This window comes from Cryptomeria japonica, chromosome 6 (assembly GCF_030272615.1).
Source record: "Cryptomeria japonica chromosome 6, Sugi_1.0, whole genome shotgun sequence".
NCBI classification, from domain to species: Eukaryota; Viridiplantae; Streptophyta; class Pinopsida; order Cupressales; family Cupressaceae; genus Cryptomeria; species Cryptomeria japonica.
The window spans coordinates 252,262,258-252,275,710 of record NC_081410.1 but is presented as its reverse complement, the minus strand read 5'-3'; positions in this window follow the sequence as shown (position 1 = coordinate 252,275,710).

Here is a 13,453-nt window from a genome sequence, read left to right as displayed (position 1 = left end):
TTTACCATTGGGAGGTATAGGGACAAGGTGCTATGTGATGTCCTACCCATGGATGCATGACATTTTCTATTGGGAAGGCCATGGAAATTTGATAGAGAAGCTATCCATGATGGAGCCAAGAATGCATACACATTCAAGATTCAATCTATCCTTGAGGAAGGTCAAAAGAGGACAGTAGGTCATAATGTTCTTTTGGTAAGTGAAAAGCAATTCTTGAACACACTTGAGGAAGGTGAAGGTATAGGGTTTGCATTAGTAATGAAGCCCAAAGAGGAAGGCAAGAAAGAGTAGCCAAATTTGCCAATAGAGGTGCAAGATTTGTTGAAGAAATTCAAAGGCATAGTAAGTCATGGACAATCAGCCACCTTACCTCCTAAAAGAACCATAAGCCATCAAATAGACTTCATTCCTGGAGCATCCTTTCCTAATAAGGCAACTTATAAAATGACTCCTCAACAAAATGTTGAGATTTCCAAAAAATTCCAAGAGCTCTTAGACCAACGCCTAATTAGGAAAAACATTATCCCTTGTTCTATCCCTACCATGTTATCCCCAAAGAAAGGTGGTACTTGGAGATTGTGTACTGATTCTAGAGCTATAAATAGGATCACCATCAGATATAGTTTCCCTATTCCTAGAATAGAAGACCTCATGGATTGTTTAGGAGAAGCCAAGTACTTTACCAAGATTGACCTTAAAAGTGGATATCACCAAATTAGGATTAAGGAGGGTGATGAATGGAAAACTACATTTAAGACAATAGAGGGTATTTATGAGTGGCTTGTAATGCCATTTGGCTTATCCAATGCTCCAAGAACCTTCATGAGACTCATGAATGAGGTGATGAAGGACTTCATAGGTAAATTTGTGGTGGTATATCTAGATGATATTCTCATTTTCAATAAGGATAGGGCAGATCTTATTAATCATTTGCAAGATGTATTACAAAAATTGTATGATGAAAAGCTAACCATGAACTTGGATAAGTGTGAGTTTGTTAAGCAAGAGTTGGTTTACCTTGGGTTTGTGTTGTCTCAAGGAAACCTCAAGATGGGTCTCAGCAAGGTTGAATCCATTGTAAATTGGCCTACTCCTAAGTCAGCAACATAGGTGAGAAGCTTCCATGGACTAGCTCAGTATTACAAGAAGTTCATTAGGCAATTCAGTGCTATACGTGCACCAATGTTAGACACCATTAGAGGTGGAATGAAGGCCAAGTTTTAGTGGGGTGAAGAAGCAAACAAAGGTTTTGAAACCTTGAAGGAGAAGATAGCTACTCAATCGGTGCTAGTGTTGCCTAGTTTTGAGAAACTTTTCATAGTGGAATATGATGCAAACAATGTTGCAGTAGGTGTTTTCCTAAGCCAAGAAGAAAGACCAGTAGCCTTCCATAGTGAGAAGCTAAGTGATGCCAAGAGGAAATACTCCTCTTATGATCTTGAGTTATATGTTTTAGTGCAAGCCTTGAGGAAGTGGAGACATTATCTCCTTCCTAAGGAATTTGTAGTCTATACAGACAATCAAGCATTGAGTTTTCTCAACTCACAAGATAAACTCAATCATATTCACATGAAATGGGTGGAGTACATGCAAGCCTGCACATTCACCATTAATCACAAGAAAGGGCAGTTAAACCGGGTAGCTGATACATTAAGTAGGAGGCTTTTGACAGTCCAAGAAATCCAATTGAGGAGCATAGGGGTTTACAGTTTTAGAGACTTGTACCCAGAGGATGAAGACTTCTCAAATTCCTACAAGGTGTGTAAGGAGTATCAAAATCACTTCCATAGTGAGTATTCTGATTTTACTTTGCAAAATGGATTATTTTTTAAAGGTGGGCAACTTTGTGTGCCTATAGGCTCAATGAGAGAAAATCTCATTCAAGAGAAGCATAATGGCAGCCTTAGTGGATATTTTGGAGTCAATAAGACTCAAGAGTTGGTTCAAAGGTAATACTATTGGCAAAGGATGAATAAAGATGTGAAGAAGTATGTGGAGACTTCCATAGTTTGCCAAAAGGCCAAAGGTACTTCTACAAATGCCAGTTTATACCAACCTCTTCCCATAACAAATAGACCTTGGGAATGCATTAGCATGGACTTTGTAGTAGGTTTACCAAAGACAAAATAAGGATATGACAACATTTATGTCATTGTGGACAGATTTAGCAAAATGGCTCACTTTGTCCCTTGCAAGACTAATCATGATGCATGCCAAATAGCTCATTTTTTCTTCAAATAGGTAGTGAGGATACATGGTTTGCCCATGAGAATTGTTTCAGATAGGGACTCAAAGTTCATGAGTCATTTTTGGAAATTTTTTTGGCAAAATCTTAGCACCACCCTCTCTTTTGGATCAGCCTACCATCCTTAAATAGATGGATAGACCGAAGTGGTGAATAGAAGCTTGGGAAACTTATTAAGGTTCCTTACTAAGGAATATGGTCAGACATGGGATCAAGTACTCTCACAAGCTGAATATGCATATAATGACACCATGAATAGGACTACTGGCAAGAGCCCTTTTGAAGTGGTCTATGGTGTGCACCCAAGAGTTATTTTGGAGTTGAGAGACTTAGGAAGTGTAGTAGCAAGAAGTGGATATGCAGAAGACTTTTCACAATCAATGAAGGAGGTCCATGAATCAGTCAAGCAAGCATTGATGGAGAATACAAGCAAACTCAAGCAAAAATTTGATGAAAGAAGGAAGAACCTACAATTTCAAGTGGGAGATCTTGTCATGGTGCACCTAAACAAATCAAGGCTACAAAAAGGAGTGCCTAACAAGTTGCAAATGAGAAGGATAGGTCCATGTACCATTCTAGCTAAGTATGGAGAAAATGAATACAAGGTGGATCTACCTAGTGACATAGGATTGTCACCGAATTTCAGCATAGCAGACTTAGTTGCCTACAAGAGACCAATTCAAGGTTCATATTGCAGTCACTCAGAGGTACTAGATGATGTGAACAACCTTCAATTACCAGCCAAACCAAATCCAAAGGCCGAGAAGGTGTTGAGTTCAAGGATCATCAAGAAGACAAGGCATCAAGCCTATTGGGAGAACCTAATTAAATGGTAGGGTATGGATGATGCTGAATCTACATGGGTGCTTGAGACAAAGTTTAAGAAGCTTGGAATTGATCAGAATCTGATTCCCAAGGAGGTAACATGATTTTCTTTTGTTTGGGAGAATGGTGCAGGAGCACCTAGGACTTAGACTATTTAGTTTTCTCAATTTTGGCTTGTACTGACCCTAGCCAAGTCAGTTAGTGAATAAGGACTCCAAGAGGGTCCAAGAGTTAGTGTTTAGAGTCAATGTAGGCCTAGGTTGAGTTCATTCTTCTTAGGTTTGTATTTTTGTGTAAATAGTGGTTTGACTAGGTAGTTGACCTTCTTGATGGTCAAAAGTGTCAAAACCTGGTATAAGAATTAGGGAGGATTAAATTAGTCTTAGAAATGTTTTAAAAGTCATGTGTGATGACTTATAATAGGTCTCATAGGTTGGGAAGACCAAAAAGTTGTCATCACAACTTTTGAAAGTTGTCATGACAACTTTTGTCCTGAATTGGTTAGCGATGGAGTTAGGGATTGTCCAATGCCCTAGGATGACTCCACACATGGGAAAATATATAACTACCCTCTCTTTCATGGTTACCAAGGTTGGAGAATGTGTTTTGTAAGTTCAACAATCTGAAACTACTCATTTTCAGACTAGTTGGCAGCATTTTGGCATGATTTTACTCATTTTGTAATTGAAAATGGATTAAATCCACTGATCCAGAAATGGATTGAGTTTCTCTAGTGTTTTTTAGTATTGTTGGTTCTATTTCAAGCTTTTTAGATAGTTTAATTTGGTGTTTTCTTGCTTTGGTTTGTAAACGGCTAGTTTTGGCTTGTATATAGCAGTTTATGTAAAAATGGTTGCCCCATGAATTCCACACGTACTGCCATCATAGATTGTTGGGAAATGAAGGGAAACCACCTATAAAATGTACATATGTAGGGACAAGTGTTGGAGATTAGTTTCAATGTGACTCTCACCTTGTTCTAGGCGAGTCTAGGAGCAACCCGGCTAGAGGAAATAAGGTGAAATTGAAGTGCTAAGTGCAGGGGTGTATGCCAAACCACCATCTAAGATTTTGGAGGGGTCCATGAAGTTGGGACAGATTTTGTAGAGAAAGGAGAAGCCTTGAAAAATTCATTTGATGCCCAAACCCCAACTTGACTAGTCATTGTCAGCTAGAAGACCTAAAAACCCTCCAAAACCCTCATATTGGGGTTAGCATATTGTACGACGGAGTAAGAAGCCAAAACCACAAAAATATATTGAGGTTACATGAATAAGTGAAGAAAAACCAAACTTTATAGGGGGTCTTTTGGACCATTTTCCTTCAAGCCCTAGAAAACCAGTTTTAGGAGGCCTAATAGGGCTAATTCCTTATAGCCCTTTTCTAGGCAAAATATTGAAATCGGTAAGAAAGATAATGGTTGAAAACCTCAAATGGAACCTAAATGCATTAAAAACATGTTAGAAGACACCTCCAAACCTCTGCATCAACTCATGATAGTAGGAGGTCAATTTGACAAGTTGAAGCCAAGAAGCCATAATTGAGCACATGGGAAACACTGTAAATTGGTAGGGTTCCTAGCCAAAACACTTGAAGAAAAAAATTTGGAATGGTCAAGAATCAAGCCCTAGAAGAGAATGAGAAGGACTTGGAGGGATAGAGAGAAACTAGGCCTGGTGAGTTGGTGGAACTGAGCAACACCAACTAGGTGAAGTGTTAAGCAAACTAGGTGAACCCCATCAAAAGACAACTATCATCACCCCGGACACCCTAGTAGAATGGAGTTGTGGAAAGGAAAAACATAACTATTTAGGATGCAGAAAGAATAATGTTAATAGAAACAAATCTACCTCATGTGTACTAGAGAGAAGCAGTGAATACAACGGTTTACACTTTCAACAAAGTTCACATCAAAAGTGAAACCGATAAGACCCCTTATGAACTATGGTTTGGTCATATTCCTACTTTTAAGTACTTCAGAATATTTGGAAGAAAATGATATATTAGAAGAGATGAGTATATTGGAAAATTTGATCCTAGAAGTGATGAAGGAATATTTATTGGTTATTCATCTAAAAGCAAGGCATATAGATGTTATAATAAAAGTTTATAGAAAATCATTGAGAGTACTAATGTGAAGATAAATGAACACTTTAGAGGAGATTCAAGATCTGTTGAACTGATAGTTGAAATGATCATAGGTCAACTGGAATAGACTCCACTAGTACAAAATGAAGACCCAGTCACACCAGCATCATCAGAAAACTCAATAGTGACTGAAGAACTGCAACCTGTGAATGTTAATCAAAACAAACCCAGGTATGCAAGATTGAATCATTTAGAGAATCAGATAATTGGAAACAAGAATCAAGGTGTTATGACTAGAGGAAGACTGGAAAATGAAGAGGTATGTTTAATTTCTCAAGTTGAACCAGCATCTATTATTGAAGCATGTAAGGATGAACATTGGATAAAAGTAGTGGAAGATGAATTAGAACAAACTGAAAAGAACAACACTTGGACATTAGTTCCCCGGCCTAAAGACAAAAATGTAATTTGAACTAAATGGGTATATAGAAATAAACTTAATGAAGATGGAGAAGTAATCAGGAACAAATAAATATTAGTTTCTGAAGTTTATTCACAGAAAGAAGGAATAGATTATAATGAAACCTATGCACCGGTAGCCAGAATTGTGGTAGTTAGACTATTTCTTGCATTTGCAGCTTATAAGAACTATTAAGTTTATCAAATGGATGTAAAATGTGCATTTATGAATGGAGATCTAGAAGAGGAAGTTTACATTGAACAACCTAATGGATTTTATTTGATAGATAATAAGGATATGGTTTACAGGTTAAGGAAAGCATTATATGGATTGAAGCAAGCTCCCAGAGCTTGGTATGCTAGATTGGATAAATATCTTTTGAAGCTTGGTTACACAAAACGTAATGTTGACAACAATTTGTATTATAAAGTTACCAATGATGATATTTTGGTTATTGAAGTCTTTGTAGATGATATCATTTTTGCAAGTGAAGATAGATTGTGTAAGGACTTTTCTAATCAAATGCAAAAAGGATTTGAAATGTCTATGATTGGAGAGATAAAAACAATTCTAGGTTTGCAGATTTCACAAATAGATAAAGGTATATTCATATTTCAAACAAAGTACTTGAAGGGACTTTTGAAGAAATTTGGTATAGAGAATTCCAAACTGGTAAGTACTCCTATGACTACAACTGATAAAATGACATTCAAGGATGATTGAGCTCCTATTAATCTGACAAGGTACAAATCTATGATTGGAGGTTTACTGTATTTGACACAAACAAGACTTGATATAATGAATGCAATATGTATTGTTTCAAGATTTCAAAACAATCCAAAGGAAAATCATGAAGCCGCAGTTAAAAGGATTTTCCAGTACCTACAAGGCACAATAAATCTTGGTTTATGGTATCCTAAAGATGAAAATTTTGATTTATGTGCATACATCGATGCAAATTGGGCAGGTTATGTAGATGAAAAAAAGAGTACCACAGGTGGTGCAATCTTTCTTGGTAGCAGATTGATTTCATGGATCAGCAAGAAACAAAATTGTACATCATTATCAACAGCAGAATCATAATATGTTGTAGTAGCAACTAATTGTACTCAGGTATTATGGATCAAGCAAATGTTGAAGGATATAAAGGTAAAATGCAAAGAACCAGTAATCATCTATTGTGATAATTCAGCAGCAATTGATATATCAAAGAATCTGGTATTTCACTCTAACACAAAGCATGTTTCTATTAAGTATAATTTTTTGAAAGAGAATGTTGAAGCAAATGAAGTAAAATTGGTTTATGTGAATACTAAAGAGAAAATTGTGGATATCTTTACAAAGCCTTTGCCTAAGGAAACATTTCAATATCTCAAAGAGCAGATTGGGGTAATTTCCCCACCGATAGAGACTTAGATGATGAAGATTGGCATCAAATCGGCAGGGACTAAAATAGAAAAATCTTTTTCTAGCTTTGATGGAGGAAAGCTACTTCTCAGGGGGAGTAGTGGGTTGAATGTTAAGTTTGAATTCTTAACTTCTTTGGCATTTGATGTCAAAGGGGGAGAGATATCTATGGAAAAACATTATTCCTTGGAGGAGAGATTATTCATTGGGGGAGAGATATACTCTTTCGATATATGTATTTTGGTTTTTGTTTCTGTTACAAACTTTGTATCGATCTACCTTTGGGAGTTGTTTGGTTTACTAGTTTTGGCATTTTGTTTTTGGCACTTAGATGTTTTTCCATCTATTGTTGCCATCAATGCCAGAGGGGGAGATTGTTGGTATTATGGATGACTTTGTCATGTGTTGCATTGGTTTTTTCATTGATGTCAACACTTGTCTTTATGTAGGTTTATATTATGTTCACCGGTATATGGTTAGTGATTTATGCACAGTCACTGGTATATATTCACTAGCAGGTTATATGGTTCACCGACAACAATGATGACTTGTTATCATCTAGAGATCATTTGGTTATGTCAAAGACATGGATTGGAAGTCTGGATTTGGTGTTTTGTTTATTGGTCTAATCGGGTTGACAGATTTGCCTTTACCGGTAGATAGGTCTAGGTTATGGACCGATACATGTTATCTATTCCATATCAGCATGACACATTATGGAGATTATTTATTGATTGGTTATTGTGGTAAAATGAATTGAGCTGACATGTTATATCGCATCAAGACTCATTTGAAATTGATTTAATTATAATATCTTTAGTGAGCTGACCTATACATTTGGTCTTAGGTTTTGTATAAATGATTGTAAGATCTTATTGAAGATCCAGAAAATGGATATTGTATGAGTGTGTTTGAATATTGAAGAGTGAAAATAAGAAGATCCTTATGCGAAGCACACAGACATTATTTGATGGTTGAAGGAAAGTTATGAAGGTGTTTTGACACTCATGTTCAGAGCTTAACTGGTACTGAATCTAGCATTGGAGATGCTAATTTGAGCATTACATTATCATTGGATTTAACCATCCAATTGTGTAGTTAGTGTGACTCCTATTTTGTGATTGAGTAGTGAGCTCTAGGCAGTTAGCCTTTCTGCATGTGCAGACCCCATTTGTATACAGATACTATCTGCATTAGTATCATCTGATTGTGGGTAAGGTTTCCCACCATGGTTTTTACCTTACCGGTTTTCCACGTCAAAATCTTTGTGTTATGTGTTGTGGATGTTGTTTCACTCTCTGTTTTATGCATTAAGTTAAACCAATACTACTATAACTATTAAACTATTTTATTGACACTTAAGTTTGGTTTACCGACATTAATTTTAAGCTGGAATAATTTGCATTTGGTTTATAAATCACTGAGAACTAGTTCACAACTGATTCACCCCCCCTCTCAGTTGTCCTTCCCGGGACCTAACAGCGAATTCACATCCGGTGAATTTAACAGTTATTGTGAGAAGTATGGGATAAGGAGACAATTGTCTGCACCCCAGACACCTCAGTAAAATGGTGTTGTGGAAAGATAGAACATAACTATCTTAGATGCAGCTAGAACTATGATGATGGAAGCTAATTTGCCTCATATCTATTGGAGAGAAGTTGTGAGCACAGTGGTATACACATTCAATAGAGTTCATATCAAAGGAGACAGTGGTAAGAAACCTTATGAGTTATGGTTTGGTCATACACCTACAGTTAAGTATTTCAAAATCTTTGGTAGTAAATGCTCTATAAAAAGAGATGATTCCATTGGAAACTTTGATCCTAAATGTGATGAAGGGATATTTATTGGTTATTCTAATAAAATCAAAGCATATAGATGTTATAACAAAAGATTGGAGAGAATTGTGGAGAGTGCTAATGTCAAGGCGGATGAGTTGTATAAAAGTCAAATCAGAACTTATGAGAGAGAATCAAAAGTGGATATGATAATAACTAAACCAGTAGCACCTGTACCGGAATAGAATGTTGAACTAGTTACCCCGACAGTATCAAAAAATTCAACAGTAACTGAAGATCAGCGCAGAGAAATAGAAAGTTAGAAGACTCCTAGGTATGTAAGGTGAAATCATTCAGAAGATCAGATCATTGGAGATAAGAACAAAAGAGTAATGACAAGAAGAAGGTTGGTAGCTGATGAGGTATGCTTAATTTCTCAAGTTGAACCGATATCAGTTATTGAAGCTTGTAAAGATGAATGTTTGATGAGAGCTATGGAAGAGGAATTAGATTAGATTGAAAAGAACAACACATGGACTTTAGTTCCCCAGCCTAAAAATAAGAATGTTATTGGAACTAAATGGTTTTTTAGGAATAAAATGAATGAGGATAGACAAGTTGTGAGGAATAAGGCTAGACTGGTATGTAAAGGATATTCTCAAAAGGAAGGAATTGATTATGATGAGACTTTTGCTCTCGTAGATAGGATTGAAGCTGTGAGAATATTTCTTGCTTATGCTACCCATAAGAAATACAAGGTTTATTAGATGGATGTTAAGTGTCATTTTTGAATGGAGATCTTGAAGAGGAAGTTTAGATTGAGCAACCTGATGGATTTTCACTTTAAGATGACAAAAACATGGTTTTCAAGTTAAGGAAATCTTTATATGGATTGAAACAAGCCCCTAGAGCTTGGTATGCTACATTGGACAAATATATTTTCAAGCTTGGTTTCACTAAAGGTAATGCTGATGGTAACTTATATTATAAGATCACTGATGATGACATATTGATTGTTGAAGTCTTTGTTCATGATATCATATTTGGAGGTGAGGATAAGTTATGAAGAATGAGTTTGAGATGTCTATGATTGGGGAGATGAAAATTATCTTAGGTTTGCAGATTACTTAGAATTATAAAGGTATTTCCATCTGTCAAACTAAGTATGCTAGAGAGTTGTTGAAGAAATTTGGTATGGAGAATTATAAACTGGTTGCTACCCCTATGGTTACAAGTGAGAAATTGTCAAAGAATGATGTATCAGCTTCGATAAATCCTACAAGGTATAAATCTATGATTGGTGGTTTGTTATATCTGACTCAGACTAGACTGGATATAATGAATGTAGTTTGTATTGTATCAAGATATTAGAGTGATCCTAGAGAGAATCATGAGAGAGCGGTGAAAAGGATTTTTAGGTATTTGCAAGGAACAACTGAGTATGGTTTGTGGTATCCTAAAAATGATGACTTTACACTATATGCATATATAGATGATGACTGGGTTGGAGATGTTGATGATTGGAAAATCACATCCGGTGGAGCTTTCTTTATTGGAAAGAAACTTGTTTCATGGATCAACAAGAAACAGTCATGTACTTCTTTATCTATTGCTGACGCTGAGTATGTTGTTGTTGCTACTAACTGTACACAAGTTCTATGAATCAAGCAAATGGTGAAGGATATAAGGGTAGAATGCAATGAACCAATAGTTATTCACTATGATAACTCTGTTGATATTGGCATATCAAAGAATCTAGTATTTCATTCTAAGACAAAGCACATTTCTACCGAGTACAATTTTCTGAAGGAGAAGGTGGAAGGAAATGAAGTCAAACTGGTTTATGTGAACACTAAAGAGCAGATTGCAGATGTCTTCACTAAACCTTTTCCTAAGGAATCATTTGAGTACTTCAGAGACAGATTGGGAGTTTCTGCCCCTCCAAAAGAGACTTGGGTGATGTTGATTGGCATCAATCTGGCATGCATTATCACAACTATCATTCATCATAGATTGATGTGTTGGTGCTAGTACTCAGGGGGAGTAGTCAGTTGTGTAGTTTAGAGGTTTTATGACTTTGCTTTGATGTTTATGTTAGATTTCTAGTATTGATGTCAAAGGGGGAGAGATATATATGTGAAAAAAGAATCTTAACAAGGATATCATTCACAAGGGGAGTTTGGTCTATTGGTTCTAAACTTCATTGTCATATCATTTTGGGGAGATTGTTGGATGTCTTCCTTTGGGGGAGACTTGTTCGGCACTTCTTGGCACTTGGATGTTTTTCACATCTAGTGTTGCCATCAATGCCAAAAGTGGAGATTGTTAGCAATTTGGAGGAATTCATTATGTCTTGCATTGATATTTATCATTGATGTCAGTACTAGTTGTTTTGTTGTATACTGGCTTCCGGTAGAGTGGTTGGTTTTTGTTGTTGATCTGGAGATTTGTCTTCGGTTTGGTACGACTGTTGGAATTGGTTTGGATTGGTTATTCATGTGTTCCTGGTGTGTATCACATTCAGTTGGTTTGGGATTTCATGATCCGGATGCTATCATTTATTCTAGTTATCGGTAAGGGTTTTACCGACAACACTTTGTTGAAGATCTTTTGGTGAATCCGATAAGTGGTGTTGGTGTAGCTTCTAGAAGGTTATCAAGATGCTGATGGTTATCTTGTTCATGTTCCATTTGTTCGTGGTGCTTCATTTGTCTTATGGTGACCTATTTTGGGTCTGATGTTATTCTACTAGGTTATGGACTGGTTTATGTAACGTGTTGGTTGATGCTCCTGATGCGTCACCAATTGGATTTATTGTTTGGTTTATGTTGTTTCAATATTAGGCTAACTTGGTTTATCATTGGTTTGTGGTATTATGTAATGGAGCTATTGTATTATCTTATAGGTTGCCAACCTAATTGCTTAGGCCCCGGGTTGGTATAAATATGATGTAAGATCTCTTTGTAGATCGTAGCATGGGATTAAGGTTATGGGATTCTCTATGTGCGAATAAAGTTGTAATCATATGCAGAGGTTTTGGTCGATCATAGGTGATCAAACTGGGTTTGTGAAAGAGGTTTAAGACCTCTTCTACTAAGCTTAACTAGAACAGTACTCAGGCATAGGAGATGCTCTTCTTGCAGTTCATTCTGTATATGGTGAAAAGTGAATAATGGAAACAACAATATTGAAAGACTAAATAAATTCAACCACAAAACCCTAGCCTAACAACAACAAAGATCCACCATAACATATGAAGATTACCTAAGACAATGCAAATCAACAAAATCACAAAGATTATACCATCACATGTCCACTAGGCTTTGAATCTCCATTCTTCCTATCTCTGTTGATCTTGCTTGATATATTTACTCTTGGATTTTATGTGTGCATAAGAGCTCAGCAAAGAATGAAAATGTGGTTGATAGCTTGATCACATAAGATTGATTAGAATGTTCATTAACTAAATAGAATGCTTACGGGGGCTAATAATGAAGGAAGCATCCTCTTATATAGAAGACACTGTAGGAAATAGAAGGATAAGATTAAGAGGTGTAAAGATAGATGGTCAGCTAGGATTAAAGGGTAGGTAGTGTAGGAATTAAGAGATGAATGACATGTGTCATGGGTAGAAAAGGATAATGAATTAATTAAATAAATAAAGATTCATTTAATTAATAGAGGAAATGGGATCAATTAAATCAATAAAATTATTTATTTAATTTAGAGAAAAGGACAATTTAAATGAATAAGTATTTATTTAAGTGAGAAAAAGGAAAAGGATAAATGAATTAATTAAATAAATAAAAATATTTATTTAATTAGAGAGGACAATTTTAGGTGTCTACATTTTGCCCTCTTTGAGATAATGCAGCTTGTTGCGTTGTTTCAAAGAAGATAAGATGAAATGATACAAAGTTGTCCCAAGATGGGAATGATATGCCCCCTTGAGAGATTGGATGAAAATGTCTAAAAAGATCACAGACAATCTCTCGATAAGATAGAAAGGCTAGAAAGGACTGACAAGATAGGATGGAGTGATAGAGTCACAAGATAAAGAAGACTGACACAAGAGACTAGGGCTGGGATATTCTATAAGATAGAATATGAGGGAAAACATCCTCATTGTCATCCACACATCTAATAGATCAGAGTGTAGGGAGAGTAGAGAGTAGTCAGCAGTCAGTAGTGATGGTGTTGGTGCACAGATTTAATTGCGTTTGTCGATATCAGAGGCCAATAGATGCAAGATAGCCAGTGAGTACCAAAAAAGATCCTTGTACCCTTTTGCATTAATTGTTCTCATAAATGTATGTTAGGTGGGTCAATAAATGCACATTAGGTAATTCATAGAAACTTGTCAAGCAGGGCAAAAGACGTGAAGGCACGTCTGTATTGGTGCCAGGCGCATCTGGGTAGGTTAGGTGTGTCTATGTCGAGCATAAATGCGTCTATGGTTTGAAATGTGTCTATGAAATGCAGGCACATTTGTGAAATGTAGGGAAGGCACGTCTATGCAGAATAGAGGCACGTCTATGTGTTTCAGGTGTTTATGTGAAATGAAGAAACGTCTATGAAGAATATAGGCATGTTTGTGTCATGAATGCATGTTTATGTCTTCAAGTTCAAATCAACAGTTGTGTGATA